At 34.0% G+C, this 10,684-nt stretch overlaps 1 long non-coding RNA gene across 5 annotated transcripts in view; it reads left to right on the top strand.

Moving 5' to 3' along the window:
• The first annotated feature begins 1,920 nt into the window (after nucleotides 1–1,920).
• Nucleotides 1,921–10,684, top strand: part of LOC111401275 — a 29,758-nt gene continuing 20,994 nt past the window's right edge. For 2 of the 5 annotated variants that reach the window (XR_002703970.1, XR_002703969.1), the window contains exons 1-3: nucleotides 1,923–2,062; nucleotides 9,460–9,618; nucleotides 9,724–9,789. This is a non-coding gene — a long non-coding RNA (uncharacterized LOC111401275). Of the gene's footprint in view, nucleotides 2,063–9,459; nucleotides 9,619–9,723; nucleotides 9,790–10,684 lie in introns of all 5 variants that reach the window. The other 3 variants (XR_002703968.1, XR_002703966.1, XR_002703967.1) reach the window with 3 other exon arrangements.

Here is a 10,684-nt window from a genome sequence, read left to right as displayed (position 1 = left end):
AAAAAGTATTAAAAACTCAAAACTTCTTTTAAGGAGTGTTTGATAGGTATTTTTTTTTAATATACAAATGAATTTTAGAATAGTAAATTAATGTGAAATGTATGGTTGAAAAATAAAGAAAAGTTTTTTATTTACGTATAATATTCTTTTAGTAAAGAATGTGTGGTTGAAAAGAAGAGAGATAAAAATACATTTTGAAAAAAAGGCTACCAAATGGGGCCTTAGGTCATCTCCAATTCTACACCAAACTAAAATTCATCTCTAACCATTGCACCAAAAATTACACAAAATGAACAGCGTTTAACCATTTTCTTCTCTTTTTTATTCTTTATAATTTATTTATTTAAAATATTATTTATTTAATTATTTCATAAATTACTAAATAAATAATTACGTTAAATTACGGAAAACATTAAATTCATTAATAAATATAAAAAACATAGAACAATTAATAAAAATACTATAACAACGAAAATATGAAATCATGCCATCAAAAAATAGTACAATACATTTCGAATTTGGATAGACGATATTACGAAATCCCTAAATTTTTGCAATTTAATTCTCAGAATTCATATGTTCATCCCACAAATGATCGATTAATGCATTTCGAAGTGCAATGTAAATTTTTTTATCCTTGATTTGTCTATGACGAGCAAGAAATTCCTGAAAATGTCGATTTGAACTATGCACTCTTTTATGTATCCTTTTTTTAAAAATAAAATTAGATTATCGTATGTATGTCACTATTTAATATATTTCGTGTTAACTATAATAAGAAGTCGTGTTTGATGTATTTTAAATTATTTTCGTCTTTTAATTAATTTTTTAATTATTATGTCTTACATTTAAAATAAATTTTAAATGCAAATAATAAAAATAATTTATTGTATTAAAAAATATATAGCACAAATAACATAAGTACTATTAATAAATTTATTTGAAAAATGTTAAATAAGGTCAAAAGAGACATTTTTCACTTTGCACCATTTTACATCAAAATGGTGTAAAGTTTGGTGCAATTGAAGCAACTTTGCACCAAAAAATGATACAAAATGGTGTAATGATTGGAAATGCCTTTCGGGTCCGTTTGATTGCAAAGATGGAATTTGGGTGGAAAGAAAATGAATTTCAGGGAATTAAATTGATGGGAAATTATTTTCTTGGAAATTGTAAATTATTGTGTTTGATTGATATAATTTTTCATGTGAAAAATGTTTAAATTAAAAATTTTTTTGATATCCGTTTGACTTTGTTTTACGTGAATAGTGTCAATTAAAGAGATAGAATTTACTGGTATTGGATATAAAATTTGTTTCCATTGTCAAAACAAAAAAACAAAAATTTCAAGAAAATCATCTATCTTTTTATATTCGTTTGATTTTGATTTACATGAAAATTGTCAATTAAAGGAAAATACTTTTTTACAATAATTCTTAGAATTTGTCTTCATTGCCAACATAAAAAAAATAAAATCGAAAAAAATTAAAAAAAATGCTACAGTAACCAGGGAAATGAATTCTCACCACATCCTCAATTAGATGGAAAATATCCATGTACCAATAAAAGCAAGAAAATCAATTCGATGAAAAATAAATGATATCAAACACCATTAATTGAGTAAAAGACGAAAAATTTATTCTATTTTGAGTAATACTATTTGTAATCACTCACTGTGGTAGTCGTCTTATGTGACATATACATGGCACGTGATTATTTGATGTATTAATGTGATAATTTTTTATTCATTAATGTATCAAATAATCACCTGTCATGTGTATGCCACGTAAAGCGACTGTTGCGATGAGCGATTTTCAAATACATTATTCTTCTATTTTCCATGAAATTGGTTCCAATCAAACACTAGTTTTAGTGTTTTGCGGTCAAAAAAGCAAAATGAATAAAAACACGAGAAACACACCTAAATTAAAAACGACCTTTATTATTATTATTATTTTTTACTCACGGTTTGCTCTGCTCGCAGATTGAAGAATCTCAGAGGCTCATCCTCATCTCCTATCCTCGTCGTCGAGTTCCTGCTCAATACTAACCTCAAATCTAGGTATGTCTTTGGTATTATTGCTTTGCTCTGCCTTTTCATTCCTCCATTTTCAAATTGTTTTTATCTTTTTCTTTGCTCAATACTATCTTCAGATTGTGTAATTGTCTTCGCTTTTTTAGAGTTGTTAACACAATTTTGACCGCTATAAATTGTGGGCTTTCACTAAATCATTGCTGCTTCTGCTTTATTGGGCACTGTAGCTAGGGTTCTTCACTCATACTATATTATTTTTGCTGTATTAATAAAACCCCTTATTTAGTTTGTTTGCTGCTTTTTTTTTTTAATGTGCCATCGATTTGTTATTTGTTGCTTAATAGATCATAACCCATATAGTTTTTCTGCAAAAATCTAAATTTATTTCTGCGTGACTGTTGAATTTCTTGTTCTATTTTTGTTATTGAATTGGGTTCAGTTATGTCCCGAGAAAGACACAAACTCATGCCTGAGTAGGATATCAGGTGGTAGCTGTTGTTGGGCAACTTTTTACTCCTATGTGCTATTTGAGCATTTGGTGGATTCTGATTTGGCTTTTTTCTTTGACGGATCTGAACTCTGAGCTAAGTTTTAGCAAATTGATGCAATGAAGAAGGAAAAAAAAATAAATTAAATTTAGGATAATTATGTAGTGTTATCTTTTCAGACATTCAAGCAAATGCTGGATCTGATTTATTTGAAATTGCATTTATGATCATTTTCTTTTCGTGCAATTGGAGCTGATTTTAAAATACAAAATGTTTGGTGGGTTGTAGATTAATTGTTATGTTGTCTATCTTCCAAAGATGTGTAGTTTTAAAGTTCATCGACTTTCACACTAAAGGAGAAGTGAAACTCTCTAGACTTCTAAGATTTCTAGTTAGCACTATGAACAAAGGGTTAGTTTGTGAAAGCACTTGGATATTACCTTTTATACTTGGTGGTAATGTAGGACGCAACCTCTATAGAAATAAAAAAGTTGCTAGTTTTAAATTAACTGTAGCTGAACATGAATGAAAGGATGAATATCTTCTTTAATGTAGCAGAAAGTTTTCATTTTTCCTATTAATCTGATCTAAAAAAATGTAGAGTTTTTGGTGACTTTGAAACTCCTTATATGTGGATAACCTCTCTTTTATTAAATTTGACTAATAAAATATTTCAATAGAGGCCTTTTTTATCTAGGAAAGGAGTAATAGTATTGGTAGTTTATTGTAACCTTTGTCTCTTAGTTGCTTATAAAAAAGCCAAAAATGAGACCATTATTCAGTACCAGAAAAATTGGATGGACAAGTCCATTAGATTTGACCAATGACATGCAAATTTTGAAAGTTTTTAAAACATAGCTGAATTTAATTTCTTGAAAATATTTTTAAATACAAGATTCAACTTTAAACAAAGTTATATTCTTGAATTCTTTATTCATTTACAACATTGGGTTCGTTAGACTGGTGTTTATATATAGTCACTTGCGTGTATATGCTAACTGATTTTCATGATTTTGGGTTTTTGGAGGAGTATAGGCTGATTTATTATTAGGTCTTTGATTCTTTCATCCAGAGCACTGGGGTTCCTTGTGATTGGTGTTTATATAAACTTGTGTATCTTTATGCCTAACTAGTTTTCATAATTTTGGTTTGTGGAGAAATGATTATATACTCTTCTGCTATTATGTATTGAATTCTTGATTAATCCGCATGGATGGCTTTAGTTTCTGCTGTACCAAAAGTCTTGAGATTTATATTTTTTCTAAAAATATTCTGGTAATTTTTTGTTTTTGCCAAATGAAGGACTGCAGACATTGAATACTTTGTGAAGAGAATGGTGTTTGCTTTCTGATTATTTTATTAAACACCAGAAGCGTAGACAATAAAAATTGTTCAAGATTAGGATTTGCAAGTTGGATTGATATTGGACAGATCACCTAAGAGAGGAAAATCTTGAATACTTGATTGGTAATCAAAAGAAGTTTTGTTTCTGTCGAGTTAATTCATAATCCAATTTTTCCATATCAAAATTCATAAATTATATAACAAAATAGTACACCCTAACACCAAAGATAAAAGACCCTTACGTGAACTATACAGTTAGTACAGTTAGAAGTTAGAATTACATGTTTAAGATTCCGAAATGGAAAAAATACAATAGGAAAATTGGAAAGGGGAAATTCTTTAACCTCCATTAGTGTGCGATTCTTAGGTGGGAGCAAGTCTATATATTAACAAACCTTTTGCAGGTAATGTCGAAATTACAATTGAAAATGGACATTTTTGCTGGCGCTTGTATATAGTCCTTAGTATGCCACTGTTGTATCTTGAAAGCTGTGTTAAATCCCATGTTCAGTAACTGTAAATTCCACCTGCAGTAGACTGTACCCTTGTAATTTGAAGCATTAATTCATATGATGATGCCCTCCTCATTATTTTGATTAAGATTCTAATGTGTTTTTTAGTCTGTGATGGGACCTTTTTCCCTTCGCTTTTTAAGAAAATGTCTAATGTGCTTAGGTCCTTTAATGAATGCTCCCAGAGATCTTCTAGTTAGTGATGACAATTTACCCCGTCCCGTCCCGCCCTGCGTAGAGATCTTCTAGTTAGTGATAGCAATTTACCCTGCCCCGCTCGTGGGGCGGGGCATAAATGGTCGCTATTGTAAAAATTTGTTTCGCAAGTGTACGACCCGTAACAAGTAATAGTGGACCTAAGAGTTCGATTTGTCGATCCCACAAGGACTATTTTGTAGCACTTAATTCAATCTTTCTTTAACTACTATTTGGCTAACACAAATCAAAGGTTGTAAAATTTGGATTTTAATCTAAATTCTAGAAAATAAATGAATGTTCACACCATTGGTTGGAGAATCAAATAATGAATGGATATCAGGGTTGAATAACTTCACCAATTGATCACCTTTACATCTCAAATTAAAACTCAATTCTAATGTAGCGCTCGATCGAATTCTCCTATTGTATTTAATTTACCCCTCTCTGGTTCTCATTGAGCCTATTCAACTAATTAAATTTCATATCTTTATGGAAATTCAACTTAGTTAAACGAGTTTTATGTTTTAGGAATTCAATTATGACCGTAATAAATGGTATATGTATCTCTACTCGTTATACCAATGTATTGGATTTTACTACATGGTTTAAATTCTAAACTTATATCTCTATTTGTAAAGAATTCACAAGAATCATTAAATTATTGATCAGATAATTTAATGCATTCAACTCATAGCAAAATTAACACATGTAAGAATTAAAAACTGAAAGTCTTAATAAGAGAATGTAAAAGATTCCAATCGATTACATTATTCCCCCTAACAATGAATTTAATTACTCATAATACAAGAAGAAAAGTAGAAAATTGGCTTAGAATACATCACCGAGTTTGTAATAAAGATATAGAAGAGAAAGTAGAATTCTTGCACCAAAATTTCCTTCCTCTTCCAATGAATGCTTCTAATTTCCAATTGCTTGATGTTAATTTTCTTGAATTTCTCTTTTGAATCTCTCTTCTTGTTGTTTTCTCTCCAATATGTCAAGAATCCTTCAAAAGTATGAGGAAGATGTATTTATAGGTGCCCTCTCCGTTTTATGTAGAAGTAGGGTTTTTATGGATCTAAAAACGGCCCAAAAAATGCGCCATAGATCTTCAATTGCAGCGCCCAGACGCTATGTCTTCGGCGCCCAGGCGGCCTCTCGGGGCCAAATTTCATTTTTTTTTTAGTTTCGTAGCGCTCAGGCGCTATGAATGCAGCGCCTAAGCGCCGTCTTTCTGCCCCAATTTTGTGTTTTTGGCCACTTTGTCCACATTAATACTTCTTTTCACATCGCTTCTCCTAATTTTCAAAACAACACTAACAAACATATCAAAAACGTTCTATACGCACAAGATCTAGCATTTAATCAAGCTACAATTATGCAAAAATCATGAGTGAAACAAACTCATCAAATACCCCCAAACTTAACCATTTGCTAGTCCTCGAGTAAACAAACAATCCAAACAGTAAAATCATCCAAGAACGATATCCACATAACTAGTCAGTTAGACAGCATGTCTTTTTGGCTCAGCATGATAACATTATATTATATTTATGAATGGTGTTAAAATCACAATGCAAGAACCAAACTTCCACTCATACAAAGCGAAGCGGGTGTGTGCCTGCGTGGATGGTCAAGCGTAGCGTCGTACATTCACAAGTTGGTTCACTTCCTAACCCTCAATGGTCAGTTATTTTCTTTCTTCACTCGTAAGATTCACACACCCCCAAACTCGATTCTTTTATTCTCTTACCATGGTGTAATTCTAAAGTTCAGTTTTGTTTAAGATTTTCTCACACCACTCTAATTTGGGTTAGTTCAACTGGCATCGTCAACAATTCATTCATGTAGTGATTCTCCCAATTTATGAGTATTTCAACAATCTAGTTTATACTTAATGATTCAAACCCACTAGTTATCTAGGCCCTCAAGATCAGTTTCTCTTTATTTATTTATTTAATTTTTTTACCTCACCATTTTTTCCACTTCTTGACCTCTGTAGCGAGTGTTAGGTCAATAATTCCTCGATTTTTTAGATACCAAAGGGTATCAGGTTTCAAGAAACCCCTACGGACTTATGAGGCTCAGCTGAATACGTGCAATGCTTCTTCTCTAATAAAAAGAAGCGAAATTTATAGGGGTTAGATTTCTAGCATTCGATCATCACCAAGCTTATACCAGAAAATTAAATACACTTCACACAATCTTTTTCACATGTACGAAATCACCACAATCTTAAATCATTTCTTTTGTCGGTTAGAATGCCCCAAATTATAATGTTTACGGTTAAGGGGGTATTAACATTCATAGGTTACGGGATTACACACCTAAGTCATCTCTTTAGCCTATGTACATGAGCCCTCATGTTCCTGTACGACCCTCAACTTAATACTCGTATATAAATGTTATATCGCTTCATATGTAAAAGTAGAAAATCCAATTAAAACATATGATTCAACCACAATCCATAAACTAATACATGCTCTCAAATATATTCATCATAGCTAATAAGATTATCTAACTTACACAAGTATGTTGAAGATGAAAATGCATATATAATTTTTTTTTTTTAACTAAACACATGAACACATAAAAGAAGCAAATCACATGCAAGCATTCGAGAAACTCAACAACGTAAGCAAATTTATTCACCCCCAAACTTAACTGAAACATTGTCCTCAATGTGAAATAGAAACAAAATGGGGAGGGGACTTACCTCATGGACAACGTTAATCATTGTCCTCGACATCGTCGTCCTGGGTATTCGAAATTGGATTGGCAGCGTGATCAGGTAGGAGAGACGGTTGAGGAAATGTTCGATCGGAGTAAATTGAAGCCAATACCGCATTGAACTCATGTTGATAATGGAATTGCTTGCACAATGTATTTTGTATCAAATTCATTTGCAATTGCATGTCATGAAGTTGAGCGGTAAGGTCAGAAGTGGGGTCACTAGCTGGTGTCGATCGGCGTGAACGGGGCGGCTGGTCATTCCGAGGAAGGGGTGGAGCACTGGTGGATTCGGAGCAGCGTAAGAACTTCCAAGTATGCGCTCGTGTGATAGTTGGTTTGGGGTGCACAACCTCCTAAGTCGAGTATGTGACAACACCACCCGCTAAGCAAAACTCATAAATCAACGATGGGTGCCCTAGACCACCTGTCATGGATCCTTTCAAAGTGTGTAAGATGTTGTTGTGAATAACTTTACAAATATCAATTGATAGGCGGCATTGAATGGCATAATTGAGGGTAGCCCGTTCTTTTGTTACTTCACTTGAATTGCTATTTGAAATAAGTTTGCCAGAAATGAAGTGATGCCAAGCCTTACAACCCGAAGTCATACCAGAAGCAGGGAAGTTAATTACATCAGTTTTCGAACGTTTCCATGTAGTACCAGTTGTGGCCAATACTAGAATGACCTCATCAGGATCAACACCCTCGTCACGAAGTTTAGAGTACTCGTCATTTTCGATATCTTGCAAATGATAAAACCTGTTGACGGAGGTTCTGTCAAATGGTATCCATTTACCCCGCACAAACACTCGAAAATCTTGACGCTCCTTTGCATTGGCGTAGAACTCCCGAACAACCGAAATTAGCGCCGGTCGTGGTTGTCGAGCAAACACTTCCAAGTTCCGCCGACCTATTTGCTCTGTCATATAATTGTCAAAACCACGTTTAGGGATACATGTCTTGTGTACCACTAGGCTATTATATCGTTCAGCGACCTCGGCACTAATGAATTTGCTTCTGTCAAATGAGCTAAAAGAGGAGGCTGCGGCTTTAGATCTCTTTTTAGGCGGCATTGGACCTGTGCAAGGGTAGAACATGCAAACCATTAGCAAAAACAGCAGTAAAGGAAAATAAGGCAGGTTTAAAATCTAGCCATAAGAGGGAACTATGGGCGAACGTGCAATAGATGTATTCTAAACCCAATTTCAATTCACGATGTTCTACATGGCAATTCCCACCAGGGGCGGATCCAGTACCTGGCGAGCTAGGGCGGCCGCCCTAGCTGGATCTGCCGGAGTCTTCATAGCCGCCGGGACCAACGAGTGGAAGTTGCAGTCTCCAGAAGCTTGAGCGCAGAATGGAAGGGAAGACAACAGAGTCATAGATGATTAAATTATGTTGCAACCGACAGCTTGGTTTGCACTTTGCACTTGCAGACTTGCTCAGCCATGGAGGAAGTTGCAGACACAGGAAGAAGAACCGAAGAAGACAACGTTTTTTTTTTCATTTTTCTTTTGGGCTGATGACAATTGAATGGGATGGGCATTTTTTGTTTAAAAACAATAGGCCCAAATCCAATTGCCAAAATCCAAATCAATGAATCATTATCAATTCATGGTCATTTTCAATTTCCCCTAAATCGTAAAAGGCAAACCTAAGGGCGAAGGGCGATTGGCGGAGGCTGAAGTGCGATTGAAACCACAAAGTTGCAAACTCTTTACCTAATTGCCTAATTCCATAATCAGTGGCGATTGGCGAATCCATTCGAAGCAGCAGATTTGGTAGTATTTTATATTGTCCAAGGATCCTATTGCTTTATTTTCACAAAGTTTCGTTTCTTGGAATTTATTGATAATTCTGGCTTCTCTGGGCAGGAATGCAGGGGATTTTTTGGAATTCTTGTATAATCTTGAGCTCTGATTGATCTACTTGAATTTGTGGGTTTTCAAACATTCGAAGTGTCTTTTACATTTATAATGGAAGTTCTACCTTTTTTTTAGCTTTTTTATTACATTATAATAATAATAATTATTATAATAGGTTTATACTTTCTGTGTTAATATTTGTTGTGTTAGGGCCATTTACGGAGAAGGGTATTCATAAATTCTATCTCTTTGTGGGGGTTGGAAGCTTATTGTTGTATTCTCAGTGTGTAAACAGGTGAATTTTCCCAATTAAAGAGGACGAATTTTATGGTCAAAGAAGAAGATTTAGTGGTGAACTTAATTAGATTGTTGAAAGTTTTGTGCTTTACATATTTTGAGCTGAGCTGCGAGTACGAGGACGTCGACTTCGTGTTGAATTATATGTGAGTGGCCTTGAGCCTTGACACCCTGACCACGACTTTGTATGGTATTATTTATTTTTTAGGCTAATTTTGCTAATCAATTTGAGCATTTTCTGGCCAATGCAGGTCAACTATCTTGCTGATTGTAGTCTTGAGATTTTGGATGATCCTTTGGTGACTGCACTGCTCGAGGTACTTAAGTTTCGTTAATTTAACTTTGAAATTGTGGCATTATTCTTAAGTATGGACTTGGACTTTTTAGCTAGTTGGTCATCTATTACCTTTTATAGTCATACAAAAGAAATATTAGGTCTGTGAAAGATTCTATTGTAGAGTTTTTTTTCTAGAACTGTTGATATTGCTTGCATATTAGGAGTCTCTACTCCGGAGGCTAAGATGTATAGCCAGTAACCTGTGACTTAAGATATATAGAATTTATTAAGAAGATCAATAGATCATGGATCACAGACATTAGAAACATTATTTTCTCTTGGTCTTCATAATTCTTGAGGAAGGGCTTGACTGTTGACGGTCAAAGGTCAACTACCGACCGCCCTAGCTGACTTCCATTTCTGGGTTCGCCACTGATTCCCACATAAGTCAATTAGCACAATAGCCAAAATAGCTCCTTTGTATCCAATTAAGTTCACCCAGGCAATCTATCAAACACGTTGAAGGCACCAAATTTTCACCAAAAATTGCCCATGATTTGGGAGTAATTCATGCCACATTATTCGTACCATACACAAATTTCTTGACACTACAACAAAGCAAGCCCTCCTCTTAACATAAATATAAAAAATAGGCACATATAAGCAACAATTATCATGTAAAAGAGGACAAAAAAATAGGGAGCAAAAAAGAACCATACCTGAAATGGTGTTGTGGAAACTAATAGGAATGGATGAATTTACACGTAGCAACAATGAAATGTTGAAAACAACAAGGGGGATTGGGAGGGGAGCGAGAATATGTGGAATTGAAAGAATTGTGATGTGGGTGAGGTGATAAAATAAATTCAACAAAAAAAAAAAAAAAACAAAACTAAAAAATAGGGTTTTCAAAAACGGGGGGGGGGGGGGGTCTC

This window comes from Olea europaea, chromosome 10 (genome assembly GCF_002742605.1).
Source record: "Olea europaea var. sylvestris chromosome 10, O_europaea_v1, whole genome shotgun sequence".
NCBI lineage: Eukaryota > Viridiplantae > Streptophyta > Magnoliopsida > Lamiales > Oleaceae > Olea > Olea europaea.
This window is presented reverse-complemented; position numbering and strand designations above follow the sequence as displayed.